The sequence below is a fragment of the Eptatretus burgeri genome, chromosome 14 (assembly GCF_056783735.1).
Source record: "Eptatretus burgeri isolate ZD-2024b chromosome 14, Ebu_testis_v1, whole genome shotgun sequence".
In the NCBI taxonomy this organism is placed as follows: domain Eukaryota; kingdom Metazoa; phylum Chordata; class Myxini; order Myxiniformes; family Myxinidae; genus Eptatretus; species Eptatretus burgeri.
In genome coordinates, this window is record NC_140974.1 from 60,419,477 (window position 1) to 60,434,679 (window position 15,203).

General features: G+C 44.2%; 1 protein-coding gene and 1 long non-coding RNA gene across 5 annotated transcripts in view; one reads left to right on the forward strand and one right to left on the reverse strand.

Moving 5' to 3' along the window:
* The first annotated feature begins 287 nt into the window (after nt 1–287).
* LOC147013357 (ras GTPase-activating protein nGAP-like) overlaps nt 288–15,203 on the forward strand; it is a 404,833-nt gene continuing 389,917 nt past the window's right edge. For 2 of the 3 annotated variants that reach the window (XM_085855117.1, XM_085855120.1), the window contains exon 1: nt 289–307. The gene's annotated coding sequence lies outside the window, so the exon portion shown is untranslated. Of the gene's footprint in view, nt 308–15,203 lie in introns of all 3 variants that reach the window. The other variant, XM_085855118.1, reaches the window with a different exon arrangement.
* LOC147013358 (uncharacterized) overlaps nt 2,263–15,203 on the reverse strand; it is a 44,592-nt gene continuing 31,651 nt past the window's right edge. Inside the window, exons 2-3 of one of the 2 annotated variants that reach the window (XR_015051293.1) lie at nt 10,074–10,278; nt 2,263–2,387 (exon numbers count right to left, since the gene is read on the reverse strand). This is a non-coding gene — a long non-coding RNA (uncharacterized LOC147013358). The remainder of the gene's footprint in view (nt 2,388–10,073; nt 10,279–15,203) is intronic. The other variant, XR_015051294.1, reaches the window with a different exon arrangement.

A 15,203-nucleotide genomic window follows, 5' to 3' on the forward strand; every position in this document is an offset into this window, starting at 1 on the left:
GCCATGGTGGCCGTGGGGTCTCAAATCTGCGGCCACTAGCAATTCTACGGCGGCCGCAGTATTTCCACGGTCACACAATGTAGCAGTCACATATGTTTTTGTTTTTCGGGTAGCCGCACGGCGTGTTTATAAATTGTGGAGACTGAAAACATGGGTGTGCCGTACGGTCTTTGATTTGATGTCGCACGGTGACCTTAGGGCGTCCCTGCGGCGGCAATATAATTTTCAAGGCAGACGCAAGGAGACCTCAAGGTGCCCGCAAGGCGACCGCAGGGGGGCCGAAGGCGAACGTGCGGCCAGACGGACGGTAACGAGTGGATATATATACCTGTCCTTTTTTTACTGAAATAAAAATATACCAGTATATATAACTGAATATACTATAACTATAATATACCGTGGTCCCCCAGAATCTGAACGGCCAAGCTGTTTGAACAAATTGGAATCAACAACCCAATTGGCCCTAAAAACCCAATACATTTTAAAAAACCGAACAAAACGTAGCGTTCATGTTTGTTCACGTGTCTCCCCCACCTGTTCGACCCGCATCTTCGCGCTTTGTTCATTCAGTTCGTCTGTGGAAATACTCAGTCACATTTGCTCTACGGCGAGGATATGGCGGCCTTACGCCCTCTGAATTGACAGAAACGTGCGGCGGCCGCAGAGAAACTGAGGTGGCCTTAGGGTGGCCCTACGCCGTTTGGCTATATTTTACAGGCCGTAGGGGCGCCACGGAATTATAACTGCGGAGTTATAACTTTTTTCATTTCTACGCTCACCGTAGCAATTTCACAAGCCAAGCTATGACGTAGATGTGTTCCACCTCGACCTGTACGTAGGGCATACGGTGGGCTTGCATTTTCCGTGTGGCTGCCGTAAGCTCTTCTTAATGAAAAATGAATTTTCCCAAACCCCCAAAAATTACGGCACCCCCACGTTTTCGGTCTCCACAATTTTCAACACGCCGTGCGGCTACCTAAAAATAAAAACATGTGTGACTGCTACATTGTGTGACCGTGGAAATACTGCGGCCACTTTATAATTGCGAGTGTTCAAACATTTTGTAGACCCTCCGGGTGCCGAGCCAAATGTGACTTAGGCCTTACCTCGTGTTTTCACCTTCATTTTTTAAAATCATCTTGTGTTTTAATTATTAACAAAAAAAGCAATCCGATCACGTGGTGTGACTGACTGTCAGGCAAGGATTGAATTTCACAGCAAAACCAGTTGTAATTTTTAATATCCATGATTTCGTCAGCCTGATGCGTTTGATGAAAGTGATTGTGGTTCTGGGGGCATCATGTTTGATGAGGTGCCCTGGGGGCAGCGCTCTCGCAGAGTGCGCGAGCGATCGAAACCCAGGCCGGAACTCGAGCCTGTGTGGACCTTTGGATGTGGTGATTGTACCAGTTGACATACAATACACCGCCACCGAAGGTCATTTACTCATCTTATTTTACCTTAAACATGGGGAATTTCAGTTTAATTTAAAGTGTCTTGTTTAAATTTTAATTTCAGTTTAAATTTAAATTTCAGTTTAAATTTAAAGTGTCTTGAAAATGGGTTTTCTTTGGGTCCACGAACGGATTAATTCACTTTCCATTATTTCTTATTGGGAAAATATTTTTTGAATCCGAACTTTTTGCAATCCAAACAGCCTCCTGGAACGAATTAAATTCGGATTCTGGGGGCACCACTGTGTATAGGCAAACAACTATACTCTGATCTCTAGCGGTAGTGCACGGTGGACGCACGGTCGACGCAGACTCCCACGGAGGCGGTACATAGGTGCACAGCGGGCGTAGGGGAACCGTGCGTCGACCTTGTGTTGCCCACAGGTAGTCACACAGACCGCAAGGCCACCGTACAGCGACCGTGTAAATAGTGCGGCCGCTGTAATTTTTTGGGGGTTGGGAAAATTCATTTCTCATTGAGAAGAGCTTACGGCAGCCACACGGAAAACGCAAGCCCACCGCACGCCCTATGTATGGTCGACGTGGAACACATCTACGTCATAGCTTGGCTTGTCTAATTGCTACGGCGAGCGTAGAAATGAAAAAAAGTTATAACTCCGCGATTTCATTCCACGGCAACCCTACGGCCTGTAAAATATAGCCAAATGGCGTAGGGCCTCCCTGAGGCTACCTCAGTTTCTCTGCGGCCGCCGAACGTTTCTGTCAATTCAGAGGGCGTACGGCCTTATCCTCGCCGTAGAGCAAATGTGACTGAGGCCTAAACGATACAATTGATTGCACAGTACATCGTTCGTTTATTCCATAGCACATAGCATTCACATATCTCCAACTCCGTTAAGATGGCGTCTCCTCTCTCATGTCCTTATCCACTTCTTCTTGCATCATCATGTCCCTTCCAGCAATCCACAAAATCTGCCAATTCAACAACACTATCAACACCAATAACAGCAACAACAACATAATTGGAAAGAACATAACACCTCAGAAAGAACACAACATTCCCCCTCCCCCCCACCCCCACTAAAAAATCAGGTATCGAATGATGTCACGAAATCCCAAAAATGGCTGGAACGCTGGCATACTCTCTGTAGCTGTTGCAGTGACCTCGCAGGTTCGAGCCCTCCTCTATATCAGCCATATCACCTGTATTGGTGGAGCACATATGAACTCCCAGATGGCTGGATGTATTTGAAGGCTGGGTTATTGAGGCCACCACTTTCTGTAATGTACTGGCGTGCCACCGATATCCGTCCTGAAGCTGAAAAGTCACTGGTTCAAGCTGTCAGCTACCACAAAGTGTGCAGGACCAGAATGACTGCATCTTGTTTTTCCGATGAGGATACTTAACTCCGACCCAGTCCTGGACCTGTATCACTTCTTTATTTTATTATTTAATATTATATAATTAATTATTTAATTTATTATTTAACTTAATAAATTATTTATTTATTTATTTCGCATGGGGGTGGTGTACTTCAAATGTACCTCTACATGTTTATATACTTATTAAGTTTTTCATTGAAACAACATCAAACTTATGCTGTACATAAGAATCTTTATAGTAGGTAAATCTAGCAAATGCCACCGTTTGCTTCGCCGACAGGAATTCCATCACAGAGGGGGGTGGGGGAGAGGAGGGTGGTAAAAACAGAGAGGGGGTGGGAGAGAGCGGGGAGGGGATGGGGGTGTGGGGGGGAGAAGAGAGGGGAGGGGGAAGGGGAAATAAGACTTGTCACTTCGATAAAGGCCCTGTCACACCTTGACGATTTAGCCAGCGTATGTCTGACGTATGCAAAATTTGGCTAAAACGCTGGCACACGTCAAATACGTTATGGGTAAGTCTGTATATGTTAGGAGCACGCTGGCATACGTCATAGTACGCTGGCTTTTTTTCGTAGTACGCTGAGGTGTTAGACAAATTTTCCGTGCTTGAAATTTTTCGACGTATACCAGTGTATGACTCACACGTTATGCATACGCTTGGCCATAAGTTGTAGGCACGTTACACGATCGTTGACACACGTCGACACACGTTACTTGTAAGTTACTCATAAGTCGAAACACGTCGAGGTAATGTTTAGCGTACCCGAAACCTATTTCTAACCTTTGAGTAACGTGTTGTAGGCATGTTACACGATCGTTGACACATGTCGACACACGTTACTTGTACGTTACTCATAAGTCGAAACATGTCAAGGTAATGGTTAGCGTCAGTGTTCCAGACTCCCTGTTTTTTTTTTTTTTTTTTTCTTCGGTATGACGGTGATGTTGACACTTCGATTTCTTGTGCTGTTTTAATGTTTGATCTGTTTAAATGATTTTGTGGCAAAGTAATACTCCGCAATTAAGATCCTTTGTTCAATTGTCCATGCCACCTACAAAATTAACAGAACCACTCTCTGATATTTGCATTTTTGCCTCCAAACGATGATTCATAGAAACCTGCAATATAAAAAAATTTACATTAAAAATAACATTTCACATAACTTTAATAGGGTTGTGTTTTTCATGAAACACCCTGTATTGTGTATATATATATATATATATATATATATATATATATATATATATATATATATATATATATATATATATATATATACACATATATATTGCTGCAAATTCGCGCCCGCCGGCGTGCGAACGGCCACGTAACTCGAATCGCGGCACGTCACCCACCGGACGGACAATTCTGTCGTGACCCTCTCGGACTAACGCCGGGAGCTAGTCACGGGTGGGCCTTTCGGCCTCACCACGATCGTGCCAATCGGCCAACCGCGTGGGATTGGGTTGTTCGCCAAACTCGACCTACCTAAGTACCCATGCGGAGGGTAGACCGGGCGATCGCACCTCGCCGCAGGTCGACTCCGGACACGGGCCGCTTAAGCGATCCGTTCCGTACTATCGGGATAACCGAGCGGTGTTATCGTCGGCCTCGACGGTTCCGATTAATTATCGGGCGTATTAAGTCCACTACCAACCCTTTATGTGAAGCAAGATGGAGATTCAATTCAAGAAAAGATGAAGCGAAACGGGAAAACAGTTCAACATGATGCACATTTATTCCGCGGCACACGGAAAGCACACATATACAATTAAAACAATTATGCACAAAAAGCAGATGTAACAAAAGAAACAATGACGCAGAGATACTACCGAATAAGACCGACACACGGCAACACTTAACAGTTTTACTTCACCAGACTGGCGCCACACACACACGTTTACACAGAACCAAAAGAAAAGGGCCACCCTCAAAGACAAGGGGGCAGACGGGGCCTGTGGGCCAATATTTGCACGGGACCTGAAAGAGCGGTCAGGTCCGCGAGACCGGGTGGGTCCTACCCACATCTTTGTGATGAGCCGCAAATGTGGCAGCGCGGCTGTGCCCCGACTTCGTGCTCCTTCGCGGGTTTCGTTGGCACTGCTTGGAGTGGGGTGGGAACGGGGCCCCCTTTCCGCACTATCTCAGTGCGGGGGAAAAAGGGGGTCGGGGAATTGTTGATGCTCTGGGGAAAGAGTATAGCTGGCTTGCTTGGGTCCCGTGACGAGCGATTCCACCGCGACCTCGTCGCCGACCGCCGTCTTCCTTGCCTCGGACCCGAGCTCCTCGGTCTCTTCCCCCAATTCTCCTCAGCTGACTGCCGAAAACCACCGGGACGCCCTCGCCTCCCGACTCCACTCCACGCTCCAAACTGCCTCTGCCCAAAACTCTCTCCGCTCTTCTGCCACTCTCCGCTCTTCCAAGGCCGACTCTGCCTTTTCTGCCACTCTCCGCTCTTCCAAGGCCGACTCTGCCCAAACTGGCTCTGCCCAAACCGGCTCTGCCCAAACCGACTCTGCCCAGATTCACCCCGCGCTCGGCGCTTTATAGGCTGGCAGGAAAACCCATATGCAAATTTCCGGATCAGGACGAGCTCGGGGGTGGAGCCACGTTCGCCCATTGAACGGAGAAAAAGTGGCGTGAATCTCCCCTGATCCTAGAATTTGCATATCTCGATTCCACACAGACGCGCCTGGAGGCGGGGCCAAACCGTCCCGCGCTTGCTGATTGGACGGATCAGAAGTGGGCGTGTAGCATTCCTGATCCGAATTCTCCTCGGAAAGGCCGCATTTTGCACTCGCGGCTCGGCGCGCGTCCCGTACAAGCCCAGGACAGCCTGACGCTCGGTGCTCACAGGTGGTGCGGGAATGGCTGCAGAAGGAGAGAGGTGAAGGTGGTGGAGGGTTTATGGTGGTGGTTTATGGCCATGGTGCCGTTCGGAATGGCGGTGATGCGATGTTTGCGGGAGCGAGTTGTGAAGGTAAAGATCCTGGCTGTTGGCGTTGTTGTTGTTGTGAAGCGGTGTTGTGGTTGGTGGTTGTTGTGTGATGGCGGTTGAGACGTGGTTGGTTCAAAATAAAGATAGAACAGAAAAACGGCTATCTCAAAGGGTCGCAGCCCGAATGAATCGCATTTAATCCCTCTAAACAACGGGTTTGGGGCTAACTACAATGTACTTTCAGAGATATCTCACCTATGGGACCTGAATGGTGGTTTGTGAATTTCCTCAACCGCAACAATATATATATATATATATATATATATATATATATATATATATATATATATATATATATATATATATATATATATATATATATATATATATATATATATATATATATATATATCTTCTTCTTCTTCCTCTTTCGGCTGCTCCCGTTAGGGGTCGCCACAGCGGATAATCCCTATGATCCGCATCGTGATTTGGCACATGTTTTACACCGGATGCCCTTCCTGACGCAACCCTGGTCGCCTCTTACGACACAGGGATAATATATATATATATATATATATATATATATATATATATATATATATATATATATATATATATATATATGATATCATTTGTCTCTCATCCAACTACATGTATATTAATATGTCCTCATGATCTTGTCATATATTAAGGGTGTTTCATGGGGGCAAATTCAGATGTTAGGTAGGATTTTAATAGTTAAATCTGGAATGAGATGTGTACATGGTGATGGGAAAGAAGTAAAAGTATCTATCATCTCTGTAATTAATTTCATTTCAACCTTCAATTTGTCTCGCAAGACACATGACATAACTCATGAAATAGCTTATAGGGGTTGCAAAGGAGTTGATAGAATGTAAAGTCCTTGTGACAAAGGTTGGGATTGCTTTGTCGGTTTTCAGGTACCGCCAATATACACTAACGTCGATCGCTGACAATGTCCTCGAGGAAGGGAAGCCAGCGGAATAACTCTTGAAATTGGAACATAGAGAACTGAATTCATCACTGTATAAGGGTGGGTGCAAGGCTGGAAAGCAGTCTGGTTACAAATGCTATTTTTTATTATATACAAATATCGAAAATCAGAAGTGTTAACCATCAACAGGTGGACTTCAAGATGTCAGCCATCTTAGAGGAGTGGATGGAAATGCAGGATTGAACAGATACACACCTAACCAATTTCACAGTTGGGTGAAACGAGGTGCAAATGTGTGGCATGCTTGGACTTGGGGACATTTATGTTGAGCGGGTTGGCTGATGAATGTGTGCAGTCTGTTGTGGATGTGGGTGGGTGGGTGGCTGAGAGGGGAGGTGATACAACTTGAGATGAAAGACACTGGAACCAAGAAGCCACCAACCTATTTGTATTGCAAGGTATACACAGTACAATATTTTATAATTAAAATGCACGTCAGGGTGCTTTAGTCCATCATAGTTCTGCCATGTCTACATTTTAACCCTCTGACCGACTGCACTGAGTGCTAATTACACAGCTAACTCCAAGTAGACAGTTTTTTCAGGGTATCGTCATACAGTGGCCAAGTATTTTTAAAAGATGCTTTGGGATTTTAAACATTTCAAAATCTAAATGAAGATGGGAAAGCAATTGTCCATCAACTGACCTATGTTTTCACTGCAAATTTTATGGGTGGAGAAGAGGCAGCAGTTAGATAATTGTCTTTCAGTTGGTTGTAAGATTGTCAGCAAACTACATGAGGGAAGCTCAAGGATGAAATGCATTCAAGGTTAATGAGTACAGAAAAAACATGGGTAGGGACGGAGGATAACTTGAGGTGGTGTACTGCAAACTTGAAGCCTTGCAAGGAAGAGTTTATCAAATAGACTGAGAAAGGAGGTTCCACATGCAGGTGAAGACAGGAACAAATGAGCATGCAGGTGAGCAGTGAGCTTAGATTTTGTGATCTTTACAAGATTGGGGTTGAGGGAAGAACAGAGGGATGAAAGAGCAGAGGAAGCAAGAACTTGAGGAAATGCAGTAGAAAAGCCCTCAACTCTTCTGGAATGAGAGAGCTTCAGACTCTATATGTTTGAAAAAGGCAATGCTATTCCTCTTCATTTGTATGCAGCACAAGGGCACAGACTGGGATCATTGGCTCTGTTGCTGATGCAATACCCTCTGCTGGTTAGGGCAGGAATATGTAATTTGTTCAGGGTGCTGGCGATAACTCACCTATTCTTCGCGAAGGACACTATGGGATCTTTAAGAACCACAAACTAATGTCGGCAGACTTGGTTGATGAAGTCTGCCGACATTAGTTTGGATCCATCCAACCAACATTAGTTTGGAGCCCAGTTTACCACCCATCCGAGGGATGGCACACACATTGACGAATCACCTTGCCTGTAAAACACAGGGATGACGTTTATAGCTCGAGGAGGAGATTGGGACCATACTCTGTGCAGAGCGTTGGTGCTGTCTAAGCAGTCTCCCTGGCTATTGGGCACAATCCTGGACGGGTCGCCACACCGACACAGTGTACCAGCATGCTGGCACTCATTTTGCTGACCTCGGAAGGATGACAGGTTGAGTTAACCCCAAATGGTATTAATTCAACAGCTGAGTGGGATTTGAACTCAGGACCCAAGGATCCAAAGCCCACCACCCTAACCATTAAGTCAACACCAGGCATAGTTTATAGCTGGGTCAGGATTCAAACACAGGCTAGACAGCTTAGAGGTGAGTGTGTGTACCTCCAGGCCATCCTGTCAGCCTGGCAAGGACATTGAGAGCTTTGGATTCCACTGAATCTAGTACAAACACACATGATGCTGGAGTACCAACCTATTGGGAGAGCAGTACTCTATTAAATTACAAAGGTCTTCTAAGCTCTAAGGAAGTGTGCTTTTTCAAGTAATTACAGTAATCCCCCGCTATATCACGGTTCACCTATCGCACCCCCAGTTCATCGCGGGTTTTCCCTTGGAACCTAACTAATTTTTTCTGCGGATTCCCCCGCTATATCGCGGTAATAATATATAAAATATAAATTATTTAAGCAATAAATTATAGCGCGTGGTGCTCGACCAGTCACACAATGCAGGAGACAAAGTTTCGCTTGTGAACTTCGAATATTTTGTACGATTTTTCTCCAAGCCCTACAATGCCACCCAAACGCCCTGCACCTTCTCAGGCTTCTGGCAAGGAACTGAAGCACCAGAGGAAGGTCCTGACGCTCCAGGAGAAGGTTAAAGTGCTCGATATGTTTCGGGAAGGAAAAAGGTTTGCCGCAGTTGGACGAGCACAGCCAATCCGACCAGACCAGATGAGTCGATCTCCGGCACCTCGAACCCGATCATGGCCAAGCCGACCAGACCAGATGAGTTGATTTTTTTTAGGAGGCATCCATTCATCGCGGATTTTCACTTCTCGCGGGGGGTTGGAACGTAACCCCCGCAATAAACGGGGGATGACTGTACTTAGAATAATGGAGGATGCCCAATTGGCATTGAGCTTTCAAGGCCAGCTTTGTTTTATGGTCGGCCCAGGAGAGGCCACGGCTGATAGTGAGGCCTAGAAGGTCAAGAGACTGAACCTATTTCAGTGGCTGACCAGAAGAATAGACAGGTTTGGCACTTTGATGTTTTGAGTGAAGATAGAGTTCAATATCCTTCCAGGGTGATAGGGAAAGCCTGTGATATTTGCCAGGTTTGAAAGACCTACTCCATGTGTTTGACCAGTATCTGATCCATTCCAAGTCAGCAGTGAGAGAGGCCACTGCTGCCAGCCTGTTGATGCGATGTGGAATTTTTTGATATGATGTGAATGCCTGTGTGAAGAGGAAAAATGGTTTTCCAGAGCATTGAAGAGGTCATTAATGAATAAGCGGAATAGGAATGGGACAAAGACACTGCCTTGGGGCACTCCAGCCTATACTATGGGCCTTAAAACGTTTGACTTTATAATGGCAGTGTAATTTATTTTGCAATATTTTCTGGCCATTGGAAGGCATAATAAATTTGTGAATATGCCAATCTGATTTTTGGCATTTAGTCCTGCTCCAAGGACAGTTTCCACTTTTGTCTCGGGGTGGAAGAATGCATTTATAATGGAATGATACCTGATCGCTTCCACACTGGAATGTATCCGCGCGCCCCACCTTCGTACCCAATTTGTCCGGACGTCGAAGAGAGTGGATTGGGAGGAGCGTACCGCTCGTGATCATTTTTGCTTGTGTTCAGTGGTCTTCCTCAGTATTTGCCAATGGGAAAAATTGTGTATAATACTTAACATTATTTCAAAAGAATAATGATCGAATTGTGATGGCCAGTCACTCACCAGAAGAAATGCTCCGCCTGAGCTGTGAGTCCTGCTTGGAGATGCAGCTCATCACAAGGAACAATATCCATTTGAACTGCTCCTTCGACATGCAGAAATACAACTGGATCGGCTCCTTTCCATGCGTTGAAACTTGCTGCATCGCTCATGCCCTGAGTTGATATTGTGGAACCAACTTCATTGCCCTTTTCTCTTATTTCTCTGCCTGAAGCAACAGAACATAACCAAGACCTCAAGCTCATAATCAACGTCATCTCCATGCAACAAAATGCTGGCAGTGATGATTGTGCTGTAATTTAACAAAACACTTACTATGAGAAAAATAGCTAAAATACAATTATTGTTAGTGCCAAAGTACAGGGCAGTTGGGCAATAAAGCACAGATGTGGGTATCGAGCAGGACAATGGATGTGGCACTGGCCAGAGGACCTAAACGTGGATAAATGTATTCCCTTCTTTATCTCCCCACTTTCCTCTCCACATTCTATTTTTGTCAATTGTCATGTTGCTTTTCCCTTCTCTTTATGTCGATTTGCATATGTCTGTAAATGCCTCTTCATGAGTTTGTTTGACAACCAGTGGAGTGAAAAAGAAAAAGGTGTTCAAATACTGGGCCCAGAAAACTGCCTTGGGGATGGAGTGCCCCCAAGGCAGTGTTCTGGGCCCAGTCCTATTCCTGATCTTCATCAATGATCTCTCTGACTCTGGAAAATCAGCTTTATCTATTTGCTGATGATTCCACCCTCTGCTAAGACATCCCTCATCCTTCAGACAGATAGGCAGCAGCCTTTACCCTCTCTTCAGACCTGAAAAAAAATCACAAGCTGGTCAAACACTTGGAATATGTCTTTCAATCCTGACAAATGTCACACTGTACTATCTCTCTCTGAAAGGACCATCTGGCAAATCCTCCTATCCACTTTCTTAACAATCTTATTCAGGAAGTTCGGTCATTCAAACTCCTGGGTCTCACTATCAGCCATGATCTTTCTTTGGTAAACCACATTTCAAAGTTAGCCTCCAAAGCCAGTCGCCAACTGGGCATCCTCCATCGTACAAAGTCCTTCCTTGGCACACCTGAACTCCTATTCACCTACAAGGCCTTCATTCACAGCTTGATGCAGTACTGCTCTCCCCTCTGGGCTGGCTCCCCTGCCTCACATCTTGCTCAGCTTGACGCCGTGGAAACTAAGGCCTTCAAGATAATTGGAATCTCCCACGATGAAGCTGAGTCTATGGGCCTATCACTGAGCCATTGCACTCAGTAGGGTGGTCTCTTTGTCATCTACCACCTCCTTTCTGGTCTTGTACCCTCTGATGTGCTTTAACCCCCCTAGGCTTCTGCAGTGTTCACTCGGACCACCATCAACCCCCTTCTGACGAACTACCTAAATCCAGGGTCAATGCTCACCTCCACTTATTTATTCCTCTCCATTTCTACCTGCAGAATCAACTTCCACATCCTCTTGAATCTTGTTATTCCCTCCAGATATACAAAACAGCTGTTAACCGACATTTCAGGTCATCCCCAATCCAAAACCATGATCTTTTCTGCCCTTGTTAACCACACCCCTCCTCCTTGCCCCCCCCCCACCTCCAATTCCTCCTTCCAAGTTTCTGATTTTCTCTCCTGAGGTTTTCCCTCCTAAGATACGTCCTCTCCTTCCACCCCCGCCTCCCGTTCCTCCCCACATCCATTGTTCGTCTGCTTCCCCCGTTTTGGCCTTAAGCTCTGCTGTTGGTCTTTCCCCGCTCTTTCTGCTGTTCCTCTTGTCCTGTTACACACTGATCCATTCATTCTACTATGACGAGCTCTTCCACGAACCTCGACTACATATACAAAAAACATACAGTGCCTATAGAAAGTCTACACCCCCTTTCCAATTTTTCACATTTTGTTGCCTTATAGCCTGGAATTAAGTTGCATTAAATCAGACTTTTTCTACATTTATTTACAAATCATAATCCACAACTTCCAAGTGAAAAACACATTCTACAAATTTCAGAAAATTAATTAAAAATACAAAACTAGAATATCTTGGTTGGATAAGTGTCCATATAAGATCAATTGTAAATTTGCTCAGGTGTAACCAATCACCTTCAAAATAACACACCAAGTTAATTGGCCTCCACCTGTGTTACATTGTAGTGATTCTGATTATTACCTCCTCCACTGAAGGTGAAGGAGGTTATGTTTTCATCCATCTCTGTCTGATTGTTTTTCTGTTTGATGTTTGTCTGTCTGTCTGTCTGTGTGCAGGATATCTCAAAAAGTTGTGGACGGATCCAGATGAAATTTGGTGAGCAGGTTTGGTGCATGACGAGGACGAACTGATTAGATTTTGGTGAAGATCTGGATCCGGATCCGACTACTGGAATTTTTAAAGTGATTCTCCACCACAGGGACAAAAATGATATATAGCACGATATCTCAAAACGTTATGGATGGATTCGGACAAAACTTGGTGGACACATTGGGTGTGTGAAAGGGAGGAATGGATTAAATTTTGGTGAAGATCTGAATTCTGATCTGGATGCGATAATTTTTAAGTGATTCTTCACCATTGAGAGATATGGCTACACTAATATATATATATATATATATATATATATATATATATATATATATATATATATATATATATATATATATATATATATAGCATAATATCTCAAAGAGTTGTGGACAGATTCAGACGAAACATGGTGGACAGGTTGCGTGTGTGGCAAGGACAAATTGATTAGATTTTGGTGAAGATCCGGATCTGGATCTGAATATGAGAATTATTTAATTTTTCAAGTGATTCTTCACCCTTGAGAGATAGGGCCAACAATGATATGCAGCATGATATTTCAAAAATGTATTGGGCACTATATATTCTCGTGGATCAGTCATTACATGGCAGAGGTATGCTCTCTACCGAGTGCCCTTTTAGTTTCAGAATAAAATCAACTGTTCCTGCAGGATTTCTCTGTTGAGTAGTGCATTTCACAGCAAAGACTCAACCAAAGAACCAACGAGCTTTCAAAAGAAAGCTCCAGGTTAAAGATGTGGAATGGCACAGTTCAGGGGATGGGTATAAAATATTTCAGAGGCCTTGAATATCCCTTTGAGCACAATCAAATACCATCATAAACAAAATTACCCCCGTGCGGGAGTGACGGTCATCTCTGCGAGAAAATATATAGACTCCTGAAGGTAGGGCAGTTTTTGCAAACTTTGAAGTCACGTGACGTGAAAACAATAGCGAATATCGAAAATCCGGCCTGACAAAATTTAGATATTGTCCCATAGATTAATATGCCACAGTCAAATTCAAGATCGCTTGAGAAATGTAGGAGGAGATAGATTTTGAAAATCGTCATTTTCGCATTTTTTGCCAAATTTGAAGTCACGTGACACGAAAACGAAAGCGAATATCGAAAATCCGGCCAGAGAAAATTTAAATATTGTCCCATAGATTAATATGCCCCAATCAAATTCAAGATTGCTTGAGAAATGTAGGAGGAGATAGATTTTGAAAATCGTCATTTTCGCATTTTTTGCCAACTTTGAAGTCACGTGACACGAAAACGAAAGCGAATATCGAAAATCCGGCCTGGCCAAATTTAGATATTGTCCCATAGATTCATATGCCACAATCAAATTCAAGATCGCTTGAGAAATGTAGGAAGAGATAGATTTTGAAAATCGTCATTTTTGCATGAAAATCGTCATTTTCGCATTTTTTGCCAACTTTGAAGTCACGTGACACGAAAACGAAAGCGAATATCGAAAATCCGGCCCGATCAAAATTTAGATATCGTTCCATAGATTCATATGCCGCAATCAAATTCAAGATCTCTTGAGAAATGGCGGAGGAGATAGAATTTGAAAATCGTCATTTTCGCAACTTCAAAGGCCTCGTGACCTTGACCTTGACCTTGACCTTGACCTTCGGTGACCTTGAAAGTCATACCATCGAGTACATCTCATCGACCTCTATCAGGATCACTAATGACCAGATCTCCCGCTTCAACTTCATTGTGGACGGACGGACGGACGGACAGACGGATCGTCACCTCTCCTCTCAACACCAATATTATTAGGTCATGCTCGAAGAGATGACCTAAAATGTGGAAGACATATGGTACCACCAAGACCCTGCCTAGATCAGGCCATCCCTCCAAACTGGACGACCAATTAAGGAGGAGACTGTTCAGAGATGCCACCAAGGGGCCAATGGCAACTTTGAAAGAGTAACAGTTCTTTATGGCAAAGACTGGTCACTGTGTGCAAAGCCCACCTTTAATCCCATTTGAGGGATGCAAAATTACACTCCGGAGATTCTGAAGCCATGTGGCAAAAAGTTTTGTGGTCTGGCAAAGCCAAGACGGAACTTTTTGGCCGAAATGTAAAACGTTACGTTTGTCGCACACCCAACACAGCATATCACCCAAAGAACACCATCCCTACTGTGAAGCATGGTGGTGGCAGCATCATGTTATGGGGATGTTTCTCATCAGTAGGGACCGGGGCACTTGTCAGGATCGAAGGAAAAATTGATGGAGCAAAATACAGAAAAATTCAAGAGGAAAACCTGCTGCCCTTTGCAAGAAAGCTGACCATGACCCAAATCACACAGCCATAGCTACATTGGAGTGGCTAAGGAACAAAAAGATAAATGTCCTTGAGTGGACCACTCAGAGCCTTGACCTAAATCCATTTGAAAATCTGTGGCATGACTTGAAGATTGCTGTCCATCAACACTCCCCATGCAACTTGACTAAATAGCTTGAATAATTTTGGGCAGAAGAATGGGCAAATATTGCCCAATCAAGGTGTGCAGAGTTGGTGGAGACCTATCCCAACAGACCCACAGCTGTAATTGCTGTCAAAGTTGCTTCCATCAAGTATTAACTCAGGTACTTACACTTATCCAACCAAGATATTGTAGTTTTGTATTTTTAATTAATTTCTGAAATTTGTAGAATTTGTTTTTCACTTGGAAGTTGTGGGTTACGATGTGTAAAATAAAGGTGGAGAATGTCTGATTGAATGCAATTGAATTCCAGGCTATAAGGCAAGAAAAGGTGAAAATTTTGAAAGGGGGTGTAGGCTTTCTATAGGCACTGTGTGTATAGTTTTTA